General features: G+C 36.9%; 1 protein-coding gene across 3 annotated transcripts in view; it reads right to left on the bottom strand.

Annotated features, from left to right (window-relative positions):
• MPDZ (multiple PDZ domain crumbs cell polarity complex component) overlaps positions 1–13917 on the bottom strand; it is a 358570-nt gene that overhangs the window by 177996 nt on the left and 166657 nt on the right. The window lies entirely within an intron of this gene.

Raw genomic sequence — 13917 nt, 5'->3', positions numbered from 1 at the left:
TGTGTCTAGTTCTTTTGTTTAGAATATGTAGATCAGATATCTCTTGGGTCCTGAGATTGGGACTTCATCAAAGTTCCAAAACAACAGAAATGTCCTAGTTGACATCAGTACTGATTCTGTTATCCCATATTAGAGTCACATCTTACAGTATCTGTTGCTGAATCATGTCCAATTTGTCTCATTTCTTGCATCAATATCAATATCAATTATTCTAATTGTAATAGATTTATAATATGTTTTAATAACTGGCACCATCTCACTACTATTTTTTTCTCAAAATTCTCATGACTTTTCTCACCTGATAGAGGAATTTTTAAATTATATACTTTAACTTATGGAAATCAAGAATATTAGATAATCCAAAAGATAATCCAAATGAAATTTGTAGTATATGTTTTCTTTTAATAGAATCTGAAGTTATTTGCATCTTTTTTACGAGTAGCAACATAGGCAGATTTTATAGAATCTATATTTTAGAGGAAAATACATAAAAGCAGTAGCAGTAGTGGCTTTGAGATATATTTCTCCTCCCCAATTTCCCTTTAAAAATGCAATGTCAGCCAGAGGCCACTTATCAAGTTAATTCATAATAAGATATTAAGTGAGTTATAAGATCTGCTTTGTCATTTATTGCTTAAAAATACTGCTTACTTAGAAGAAGTTGGAAACTGGCTGAAAAACAGTAATAAAGAGGAGAATAAAAAAGTGAAACACTTTTAAACTATATGCTGGGTGGGATAGGGAGGGTGGGAGGGAGGGAGACGCAAGAGGGAAGAGATATGGGGATATATGTATATGTATAGCTGATTCACTTTGTTATAAAGCAGAAACTAACACACCATTGTAAAGCAATTATACTCCAATAAAGATGTTAAAAAAAAAACCTTTATGCTGCATCTATATTATTCTATTATCATCCATATGTTTTAAAGCCTTTGCGTTCTCACTATTAGTTCTTAATCTTCTCAGCGTGGTAATGATAACTGAAATTTAAAAAATATTTATCTGTGGATAAAGTGAAGGATTTAAATTATCTGTAGACTAAATAATTCACCTCTGAAAGGTCTTATCTTTGTTTCCAGAGGATGATGTATTTAATGAACATAGAGATTATACTTTCTAAAAAAATTTATAATATGAATGAACATGGAACATTCCTAGTAATCTTAGTTCAGTAATGAGACTGCAAAATTGAAAAGGGCAAGGTGAAAAGTTTGACAAGAACAAACTAACCCATCAGTAACATTATCTCAAGGGAATATTTGCGATATTTCAACTTTACAGGGTTTTGCTTCTTCATAATATTTTCTGAATTTTGGCTCTTTATCTCTGTGATGCATGCCATGGTCTCTATGAAACAGTTTAATGATTGAAAAAAACTTGTTCTAGTTTACTCAACAAGTATGGGTTTGCTTATATTTGACATCAATTAAATTTTGAGGTTTTTCTCTTATCTTATGTTGCAATTAGATTACGTATAACATGAATGAGAACATGGAAGACAGAGCTTACATGAATAATATTCAGTACATTTAGTATGCTATTTAGTATTTCTAGAACAAGAAAATTTTTAAAGATTAATTGGCCTATAGGTGGAAATATGTATTATATGATAATTATGTATGTGTAGCAGGCAGGTTCACTGAATCACTATTAAGGGTTTTTTGCTTAGATATATCGGGTAAACTTGAGACAGGAGAAAGAAGAACTAGATTGAGTAAGAACTGTTCTGTGTTCACTCTAAAGACCAGTAGGATTTAGAGCTCAGAGAAATCTGGTACTAGCTCACCAAACAAGAGCAGAAAAGAGGGTCTTATGCCTCATTTCGTTTAAGACAGATTTATACCCTCTGCTCTGTTGTTTCACTTTCATTAAGTAACAAATATCCTTGAACACAGTAGGGATGGGGTGATAAGGGGATAGCTGCCACTCATTCTTTAGTAAATGATAATTGACTACCTGGTAAGAGCCAGGCACTGGGATCCTCACAGAAACAGACTACGTAGGTCCTACTCCCAAGACACTCATATTCCAAAGGGGAAGGCAGGTGGGAATGGATGGCAGCAATGTAGCTATAGTGTCCATACGGGGAGGTCCTCATTAGCATTTCTCTAAGGGCATAAGAGGGCTGTTGAAGGGCTTTAAGACGGAGGAGAACATCATCAATTTTATAAACCTCAAAGACCAAAAGAGCAGAGGGAAATTATCTTTTCAGGACCAGCCCTTCTTTCTCCTTTCTTTTTGAGGTCAAGTGCAATGAGCTTGAAGCCTTTAGCCAGTTCCAAACTTAGTGTTCTGAGGGAAAGAGTGAGCCTACCGCAGAGAGATGACTACAAACATGGGGGTGATATGTACATACAAAAAGTTCAGGAGTATTAGTACCTCTCTATGGCCATGTTCATAACAGTTTTCACCAAAAATCTGGCTTCCTTTAATCATGTGCACAGAATCTATCTGTTGCCTATAAAACTGGCCTAGTTCCTAACTGAAAGCCATCTCTACAACCAGTTCTCTGTTATCTCTGATTTCCAGACTTCTCAGCGTCCCCACTGACGATCTTCCAATACCTACACATACTACTTACAGCAAGGACTGTACCGTCAACACTTTCCTACTACCACTTCTGCTGCTTCCAACACCACAACTACTACCATTTCCACAATCACCTCCACTACATGCACCACTGTAATCAACACCAACACCAGCCCAACAACCAAAGTAAAATGTAAATTTGTACATTTTGCCATCATTCAGATACCCTGGAAAGCATACATTATGTTGGAGAACGCCCTTGGGATCAACACCTGGGTGAGGGGATTGTGACAGAAGTAGGACTGGGCAAAGGGAAGTGTTGAATATTGTAGTATTGAAACAAAGCCCTCAGTAGATTCCATAGGCTACTGTGTAACTAAAATGGCCCTTTAGAGTTGTCCCACCTTGAAAAAATGGGTCTGATCTTTTATAGGTCTGTGGAAATTGCCTAACTTATTGACAGTATTCCCAAAGATTGTCTCAACATCATCATCCTTGCCTATATCTTTGTGGACTTTGCTTTTGTTTATTAATTTGCTTTTCCAAACATTTTCCTAATTCTGTAGCTGTCTTCCAAATAAAATCTAATTATGCTTACTGGGTTTTGCCCAATTGCCCTTCTCTCCATACGCAAGGAGTGCAGGGTAAAAAATGCAATGCTGAGTCCAGCAAAATTAGAGTACAGCCAGCTCATCAAAGTATTCTCAAGTGGAAGGAGACAAAGACATGACCGACTCAAGCCTGGGAAAGTAAGTATAAAGGTGAAATCTAGAGGCAGAATCAGGGTTAACAAACAGGAAACATAGTTGGGTATCAGGAACAGGACAGAAACCGGAGCAGGGCAGAAATGGGAGCAGAGCAAGAATAGATCAGAAACAAAGCAGTTGCTACAAACAGCACCCAGTGACCACAGTTTGCTTTTGTTGGTCAATTAGTCCTGAATATGTGGTGAAATGGAGTTGTCAGCATGACTTTAAAAAGACACAGAAAGGAGGCATTTTAATTTTTGTGTTTATTTCAAGAGAAATGGACCAAGAACTGAACAGCCCTATTACTAGTGAGGAGATTAAATGAGGAATTAAATCAAAAGCCCAGGAACAGATGGCTTCACTGGCGAATTCTATCAAACATCTAAAGAAGAATTAATAACAATCCTTCTCAAATTCTTCCGAAGAATAGAAGAGGAGGGAACACTTCCAAACAAGGCCAGCAATTCCCTGCTACCAAAACCAGACAATGACTCAACAAGAAAAGAAAATTACAGGCTAATATTCCTGATGGACATAGATGCAAAAAGTCCCAACAAAATATTAGCAAAGCAAATTTAATAATACGTTAAAAGGATCACACACCTTGATCAAGTGGGATTTATTCTAGGGATGCAAGGATGGTTCTACATCTGCAAATTAATCAATGTGATACATCACATTAACAAAATGAAGGATAAAAATGATATGATCATCTCAATAAATGCAGAAAAAGCATTTGACAAAATTCAACATTTATGAAAAAAACCTTTCAACAAGTGGGTGTAGAGAGAATGTACCTCAGTGTAATAAAGGCCATATATGACAATGTCACAGGTAACAAATTAGTGAAAAACTGAAAGTCTTTCCTCTAAAATTAGGAACAAGACAAGGATGCCCACTGTCACCACTCTTTTAAACACAGTATTAGAAGTCCTAGCCAGAGCAATTAGGCAAAACAAAGAAATAAAAGGCATCCAAATCACAAAGGAAGAAGTAAAACGGTCACTATTTGCAGATGACATGATATTATGTAAAGAAAACTGTAAAAACTCCACCAGAAAACTATTAGCATTAATAAGTGAATTCAGTAAAGTTGCAGGATACAAAATCAATATACAAAAATCAGTTGCATTTCTATACACTAATAATGAACTATCAGGAAGAGAAATTAAGAAAACAATCCCATTTACAATTGCCTCATAAAGAATAAAATACCTAGGAAAATATTTGACCAAGGAGGTGAAAGATCCGTACACTGAAAACTGGTAAGACACTGCTGAAAGAAATTGAAGAAGACATGAACACACGGAAAGATATTCCATGCTCACAGATCGAAACAATTAATATTGTTAAAACGTCCAAACCACCCAAAGCAATCTACATATTCAACGCGATCCCTATCAAAATTCCAATGGCATTTTTCACAGAAATAGAACACACAATCCTAAAGTTTGTATGGAACCACAAAGGATACATTTCTTACCCATCTCTGCAGGCAACATATTTTAGGCTCCTTGGTCAACTGGATTCCAGATTAATTCCACAATGGAAGGACAGAAAAAAGGGAGAAAGCAGTTTTTTGCCCTCTTTCTCTTTGCTTTGGGCAGCCTCGGGCAGTACCTTTTCTCCTTGGAGATTCCTGATCCCCCTGGATGGATACAGAGTCTTCCATTCATCATGCTCTTGAGCTCTGGTAAACACTGCCTTATCTCTCTGTTCCTTCATCCCTAAGGACACTAGAGGCTTCCTATCGTAGCTAATATTTGAGAGATCTCAGCATCCCCACTTTGGTTTGTCTGCTTTCCCAATACATTTGTAGCTCATTTCTCATGCAAAATTCCTTTTATTAAACTAGCTGGCATAGGCTCTGTTTTCTTCCTGGACCTTGACACATCCACTAATTTTCTGTGTTCCCTTGCACAAAATGAGGATTGCACTGACTTCTAAGCCCTTTTCAGCTTTTATTGGAGATTACTTCCAACCAACACTTTCCCAGCAATCTGGTACACCTATTCATGCATTCACGTAACAAATATTGATTATGCGATTATCGAGTTCGGGGCACTATTCTAATTCCTGAGGATACATACAACAGCGAAAACAATCAAAGTTTTGCTCTCATAGACCTTGCATCCTATTGTGGGGTCGGATAAGCAAGTGGCCCAGTTTGACTAGGACTGAGGGAGTTCTCCGGATGCAGAACTTACAGTAGTAAAATTGGGAAAATTCTAGGTAAATTGGGGTAAGTTGGTCACCTTTGTGTGGGGCGGTAGTGAAGAAAAATTTTTTTTTAAAAAGTCAGGTGATAATAAGTGCAATGAAGAAAAATAAAGCCAGATAAAAGAAAGGAAGGGTAGGGTTGCGTGAAGTCTCTTTTGATAGTGTGGAAGACATTTTGGATGAAATAACATTGAGCAGAGACCTGAATAACCTAAGGAAACGAATACTACAGATATCCAGGTTGAGAAATCAGCCAAAGGAAAAAATACATTGGGTTATTTAAAGCTTCATGAAGATAAAAATTATTATATAAAATAGCAATCTCAGATAATACAGTTAGGTTATACGATAGAGACTACTTATTTTATATCCAATTTCATTCCTCCCTTCTCCCTTGGTGACAGAAGGCTGAATTTTTTCAGGGTGGTATTGTTTGTTGGGAGAGGCAATCCACCATGGTCCCTGCATGTTCTTGGTGGGTATGCCAAGAATGCAAGGTCCTGATAGCTCTTGACCTCGACCATTTTTCAGGGTTGTTTTTGAAGAAAACAGGATCAAAAGTGGGCTGAGTTACTGATTGCTACACAATGTTGGGTTTTTCCAAACCCCATGCATGCTCTTCTCCTGTAATAATGCAACCCATTGCACATGTAGACTGTCATCAAGCCCATGGCATAATTCCCAGGGGACTTAGGGACCAGGGTAATCTACACAAAAAGCTGTGCAATGATTAATAAAGACCCAAGAGTCCGTCTTCTGTCAGCAACCGTGAAACAGTAACAGGATAACTTAATAGATTTTAAGTTAGGCAAAATCAAACTACAGACTTGACTTGTGAAAAAGTACATTGCAGCTAGGCGTGACCAGGTGTCTAAATTTGGGCCAAGGATCTGCAAGTAAAAATTACTGGGAGGAATTGGTGCAAAGACTGTTTAAAGGGAGACAGATGGCTAGGGTGTACTTTGGATTTTGTGCTTTATCTCCTCTTCCTTTCTATTGTGAGAATAAAGATAAGATGGGTGGATCTCTGGCATCCATCCTGGACCACACAGTAACCTTGAGGATGGCAGCCTACACCAAGGATGGCAGAGCAGAAAGATAGAAGAAGCTTAGGTCCCTGTTAACCTTTATGGAATTTTCATACCATTTTAGCCTACTTGCCTGCCTCTAGATGGTTATTTTTGGTAAGAGAATAAAATATTATATCTTTGTTAGTCCTTAGGGCCCTCCTCCTTTCAGAATTATTAAAGAATTTTATAAATTATAAATATCTAATAATTGAGATAGCAGTAGCTTTAAATGTCTCAAGAGCACTAGTAATTTCTCAGAAATGCCTCACGTACCCCTCTGAAAAAAACGATTAGTAAAATTTTGGGAGACAGAGTGTCTGTTGGGTAGGCTTCCAATCCCTTTTCCCATCGCTTTAACTAGAGGAGATTTATTTTTTTATCTGTTCTGTATCAGCTGATCTTCTGGATAAGGTTTTATTTGAAGCAAGGGTCCACCTCTATAAGAAAGTTTGAAAACTACTGTGTTAGAGAAATAGTTTATGAAACATCATTCATGTTATTATGTGAACTTGAAATGAGGAAGCTTTATCTTAAGTTTACTATTTGGAATTCATTTGATAGTTTTATAACTGTATTTGCAAGAATAGAAAATTAGTTTTAGTCGTGATGCAATGTGTTTTGGCAATCCTAGTGCATGGATTTACATTTGTAAGTAATTTTAAAAGGTTATATTCTTCCCTGAGTACACATTTTCAAATACCTGTTATTACTATTCTACTTTGTGCATTAGTGTCTTGGGAAGAATATGGCCCTTAATGTAGAACCAGAGATTACAATGTTATCATTTTTGAGATTATTTTTTAAACAACTACTAAGAGGACTCTGCAATTACAACATATTAAAATACTTTTACTATTGCACAAAAATAATCTTATAATAACTGCTTCAGCATTTATGATAGTAAACACAGCAAAACTTCTGATAAAATACAGAGCAGACTAAATAAGCACAAAAAATTCTTTAAGTTGATAACTTCTGGAGTGGAATATGATTTGATTCTATTTGATTTTTAAACAGTCATGTATCTATTTCCTTTGAATTCAGATCTAATACGCAGTAATGAGAGGGGGGAAACAGTTACATAATAAACTAGCTAGTCTCAAATTGAAAGCATCACGATGTCTTTTGGCTAGTAAGTGTTTTTCAAAAAATTACAGTGGGGTTTTTAAAAGTTGGTCTAGTAAAATCCTTCAGTAGCAATAATGCCATTTCTTATCTAGATGGCCACCAGAAAGGATGCTCTCGTGAAACATTCAAAATGGCTCCATTTCCTTCCACTAAAGGAAGATTATGTAGCAGAGTGATCCAGAATCAGCAACTGATTGAGGATGAATAGTAGACTGAGTGGGAATCTATTCAAAATGTTTAACAATTTGTATGACATGGGCACTAAGAACACAAGGAAAAGAGACTGGACCTCTTTATGGGAAGAATCATGTATTCATTCATGCATAAGGTCACATGATATGGGAGGGACTATTATAATTTCCTCCTTATCTTTCATTGCCCCAGTTGGCTTATATCTCCAGATTAGAAGGCTCTCAGAGGTGGGCTAGGAGGAGGAAGCATATTTTTCTTTTGTGGAAATAACAGGTACTCCTCAGATTCCACTTGAGCTGATGTAAGATGCCTCAGAAAGATCCAAGAAAACACAAACCACAGTCCCTACAGTCAGTAAGGACCAAGAGACCACAGTGGAATTCTGAGACTAAGTTTCTGCACTTGATCTTAGCCAAAAGCCGAGAAGCGATGAGAGACTAAGTTCCTGTACATTTGATTAGGTGTTAGAAAGTGTACTATGCAGGAAAACGTCTAATGTGGTCCCTATGACTTGTCTGCCATTTCTCAGATGTCATCTATGTTGTCTCTGAAATGGGAGTTTCTCCTATCTGATGAAAACATTCCAGTCATGAACAAAGCTCAAGCAGTAAGATGCCCAATTATAAAATTAGTATCCCAAACTCAATCTCTTCCCTTTTATAAGCAAATGTAGTTAGTAAATGCTATGGAAGAAAAGATACTATTTATACAATCCATCAAAAGTAATAAAAAAACCTAGGAATAAGTTTTTAAAAACATAGGACATATATTAAAAAACTGTATTACTCGACTGACATACGTAAAAAGACTTGAATGGTGAGGTACGCTTTGTTGTTAAATAAGAAGACTCAACATCATATCAGTTCCCTCACATTAATTTAGTATTTAAACGTAAGTCTAATAAAGATCCCCATATTTTTTAAGAGAAAAATTGACTCAATAATTCTAATGCATATATGGAACTTCTAATTTAAGATGGTTGATAAAAACATGCATATTTCCCTCCGTTCCTGAACCCCACTAAAATGAAATAAATAGATATGACCATATAAAAAGAAGTCATAAATACATAAGGGTAAATATATTGGGAGAGGAGACAACAATAACAAAATTCTAGAAGTTGGAAAGAGACGGAAAGCTACAAAACCACTTGATTTGCCTTGCAGACTTGGGCACCTGCTACTTGTGGAGAGTAAAACAGCACAAAAATATCAATAGCAGGATTGACGGAAAGTTATCTTTTAGCAGAAGCAGACTCCCATCATCTGCCCCATTCCACATATCTGGGATTGTTGCCTCTTTCCCATCATGGCAGAAGACAGGGGGTTTATTCTTTGTGGAAAGTAGGACTGAAGGGCTCTGGCCTGGGGAATGTTGGGTGCAGCTGAGAGCCAGGATACTGTACTGAAAATAGGGCTATTAAACTGAAGGCTTAGAAAGTAATTGTTAATACCCAACAGTCTTCTCCTCAATTCAGCTTCCAGAGCACTAACAGCTTGACCTATACTCTTAAGTGTGACATCAGAAAATTCTTTACTGAGAGCGCCAATCAATCCAAGATAAATTCCTAAAGATATTGATATTATGGGTTCTCTAAAAGTTTGTTAATAATAAAAATTTAAAAAACAAACTATTGTAGTTGCTCAACATTTCTAATTGTTAGAGAAATTCAAATCAAAACTACAATGGGGGGGTGGTGGTGGGATGAACTGGGAGATTGGGATTGACATATACACACTAATATGTATAAAATAGATAACTAATAAAAACCTGCTGTATTAAAAAAACAAAAACAAAACTACAATGAGGTATCACCTCACACCAGTCAGAATGGCCATCATCAAAAAGTCCACAAATAACAAATGCTGGAGAGGGAATAGAGAAAAGGGAACCCTCCTACACTGTTGGTGGAAATGTAAATTGGTACATCTCTGTGGAGAAGAATATGGCGTTTCCTTTAAAAACTATAAATAGAGTTACCACATGATCTAGCAATCCCACTCCTGGGCATATATCTGGAAAATAGGAAAACTCTAATTCGAAAAGATACGTGCACCCCAATGTTCACAGCAGCACTATTTACAATAGCCAAGACATGGAAGCAACCTGAGTGTCCATCAACAGACAAATGGATAAAGAAGATGTGATATATATATATATATATATATATATATATATATATATATATATATAAAATGGAATATTACCCAGCCACAAAAAAGAATGAAATAATGCCATTCACAGCAACATGGATGGACCTAGAGATTATCATACTAAGTGAAGTCAGACAGAGAAAGACAAATATCATATGATATCACGTATATGTGGAATCTAAAAAAATGGTACAAATGAACTTATTTATAAAAGAGAAATAGACCCACAGACATAGAAAACAAACTTATGGCTACCAAAGGGGAAAGGGTGGGAAGAGGGATAAATTAGGAGTCTGGGATTAACAGATACACACTATTATATATAACATAGATAAACAACAAGGACCTACTGTATAGCCCAGAGAGCTATATTCAATATCTTATAATAATTTTTAATGGAAAAGAATCTGAAAAAGAATATATATGTGTATATATATATATATATATATGAACCACTTTGCTGTATACCTGAAACTAATACAACACTGTAAATCAACTATACTTCAATAAAAATTATATATATACATATATAAAATAAACTATTGTAGGTTAGATTCCCCAGGAAGTAGATTCTGAAATGGAGATTACCTTGCAGGAAGTTAATTAGGGAGTATCCATGGGAACCACATCTATGGAAGAAAGAAAAGGGAAGGAAGGAGTTTTGGGGAGGGGTAGTGGGGTTGTGATCACATCTCAAGCTGATCCCATGAGAGTTCTGAAGCAGGGATTGTCCTTCAAAGGTGTCCTGCGTTATGACAGAGGGATGTGCTCATATGCCTTCATGCTGGTATCCCCTAAGGAGAGGGCATTACCTTGGTGAAGAAGTTTTCTCTAATTGAGGGCAATTTCCAGAGAGGGCTGACAGCTGAGGACTGTCAGCAGGCAGTACGTCTAGCAGCTGGGGAAATAAGACCTTCAGGTCTGAAGGAGCCGGGACCACCTGCCAGAGTGTCATGCAGTGAATCCCACACTTGCCATGTGCACAAGTTTCTCCTTGGCTATTTAGTGTCTGTATCAGGCAGGAAAGGCTAGGTTGCACTGGAATAACAAATGATCTCCAAATCTCAGTCACTTATAATCACAGGGCTTCTCTCAAACTCAGCTTCGATTTGAGACCTAGGCTTCTGGGGAATAGGCTCTATCAGAAATATTGCTGACTTTTGCATTTAAAAAAGAGCATGGCAAACCATGCACTGACTCTTAAAGCTCAGAAGTGACAGACATCACTTCTGCTAACATTTCATTGGTTAAATCATGTCACATGGCTAAGCCTAATGTCATAAACAGGGGATATACAATACCCTCCTATATCAGTTATCTATTACCCCAAAGCTTGGTGACCTGACATAGTATGTATTGGTGTATTGTTTTTCATGATTCTAAAGGTTGGCTGGGCTCAGTGCAGTGATTCTTCGGCTCCCTGTGGTGTCAGCTGGAGTCAAGGAGGGGGCTGCATTCAACCAAGACCTCAGCAGAGGCTGAAACAGCCAAGATATGGCCCCTTTCCCGTAAACGGCAGTTGGCATCAGCTGTTGATTGGAGAGCCTTTCTTCTCCTCCATGTGGCTAATCTCTCCATGTGGTCTCTCATTACTCAGTAGGCTAGGCTGGGCTTCTGTATATGGTGGTTAAGAGCATTTCAAAAAGGATGCTTCCCAAACCAGAAGTTATCAGGCCTCTTAAGGCCTATGTCTGAAACTGGTGTCACATCTGCTGCATTATGTTGGTCAGTCTTTATTCGAGTGAGGAGAGGTAGACAGCAACGGAAGGAACTGTTGGCAGCTGTCATTGGAGGCCATCCACTCTACTTTAACAGGGTGCGAAGACAGAATTATTTTGTGAATGGTCATAATATTTTCCACTAGAGAGTCACAGAACATCAAGTGTGTGAGGAAAGGCTCAAACATGAGAGAAACCTAAACTTATTGAATGAGAAGGAACTTGGAAGAAACCACTTAGGAAGAGGAAAATGTAAAAACAAAACCAGAAAAACACACTTAAAGTTCAAAGAAAAAAAGAGATTTCATCCATAAGAAATAACATGATTTTTAAAAAGAGAGGACAAAAGGGGTTTGGAATTTAAAACAATGACAGCAATGAAAAACTGCAATAGACATCTTGATTATTAAGATGAAATTTGCCAGGAGATAAGGCACAAGACAAAAAGTGGAAAATCATAGGAAAAAGATAAGAAAAGAAGAGCATCAGTCTGGGAAGTCCAAATTTACAGTAATCAGAGATGCAAAGATAGAGAACAAAAGAAACAGAGGGAGGAAAATCACTAAATAAATAATCCAAGAAAATTTCCCAGAACTAAAGGTCATGAGTCTTCAGACTCTATAGTCCCCTGACAGCAAAATGGATCAAAACAGACCTAAACCAAGGCACACGCTGTGAAATTTCAGACATTTAGAAAAAAAGATGAGTGTACACACTTCTCAAGAGGAAAAGATGTTTCATATAAAAGATCAAGGATCACAATGGCATTGAACTTAAGCAATAGTGATTCTGGGAGCTAGAAGACAAAGGCGATTAGCCTTCAAATTCCAAGAGAATAAGATTTCTAATCTATAATCCTAAACTCAGTTAGCTATCTAACTGATCTCAGCTATCTGTTAGAAGGGTATCTAACAACAGCTTTCAAGTGTGCAGTGTCTCAAAAGATTATCTTCCACTGGTCTTATTTTTAAGGGAATAAATCAAGAAAGTGCAAGAAACGGGAGCCAGAAATTGAAAGATTGATTAGAAGAGAGAGGAGGCAAAAAGAGATCCCAAGACAACATCTGTCTTAGAGGACAAACAGTCCAGATGAAAAAAAAAATGAAATTCATTGAAGACAATGTATTTGAACAAACTGAGAGAAGATTAACACTTCTAAGAGAGAGTTTGTATGTGAATTAAAAATGAGTACTTACATGGCTCATGTCTGAATGGCCGTCACGTAGCTTGTAGAAATAAAACCTTGAATATTGAACTATATTACAAACCATGAGAGAGGAAGCATGAGAGTGGAGGGGTTCAGAGAGGCTTACAAGGGACAGAAATTGGTGATAAATTAAGTCCTCATCTTCCATAGCGGGAAGTCAATAGATAAGTCCTGCAGCCAAAATATGAAGAACTGAAACTACTCATGTTATTTAGAAGTAGACAGCATAGCCCAGTAGAAACATCTAAAAGAGTAGACTATTCAGTTATGTAAATTAATAAATTCCCCCTTTTTTTGCTTAAGTCAGTTTGAGTTGCTTTTTCTGTTTTTTTTTTTTTTTTAAATTTTGCTTGTTGTTTCTGTTTTGTTTTTTACACTAAAGAGTCTTGTCCAATATATACATACATATTCTCAGATCCCGCATCAGAATTTTTGGAAAAAAGTATTTAAAAAAACTTTCTGGGTGATTCTGATGCACAGCCTAGTTTGGGAATCACTTCCCTGAAGAACAATACTCTTAGCTGTGTCCTTAGATAAGGATTCTAATGAGCTCATCTTTCAAATTCAGATGGAGATGATAGCTCATGTTCTAGTACAGCTCTTCACATTTCTTCTTATCTTCAGTTTAGGAGGCAAGATTTTATCTCACATATGCAAGTATGAAATAGTGATGATGGCGGCAGCAAGAAACATTGCTCACTTAGGGGAAAAAACACAAAAAAACAAAGGACTTGAAGAAATCAGGAATTTTGTTATCTGATAAACCCATAAATTGCCTAATGTGCTTTGAACTTTTCTGCCTCCCTAACTTCCTTCACATCCCCTGCCCTAACCCTGGAGAAATGTCTTAGTGTTTTATTCTATATAAATAAAGCTCCACAAGGGTAGCACTTTTACCCTACATTCTATGAACAATCTATTTCTTCTGCCAGGAGATATTTTTCCAGT

This window comes from Balaenoptera borealis (genome assembly GCF_965194805.1).
Source record: "Balaenoptera borealis genome assembly, chromosome: 8".
In the NCBI taxonomy this organism is placed as follows: domain Eukaryota; kingdom Metazoa; phylum Chordata; class Mammalia; order Artiodactyla; family Balaenopteridae; genus Balaenoptera; species Balaenoptera borealis.
This window is presented reverse-complemented; position numbering and strand designations above follow the sequence as displayed.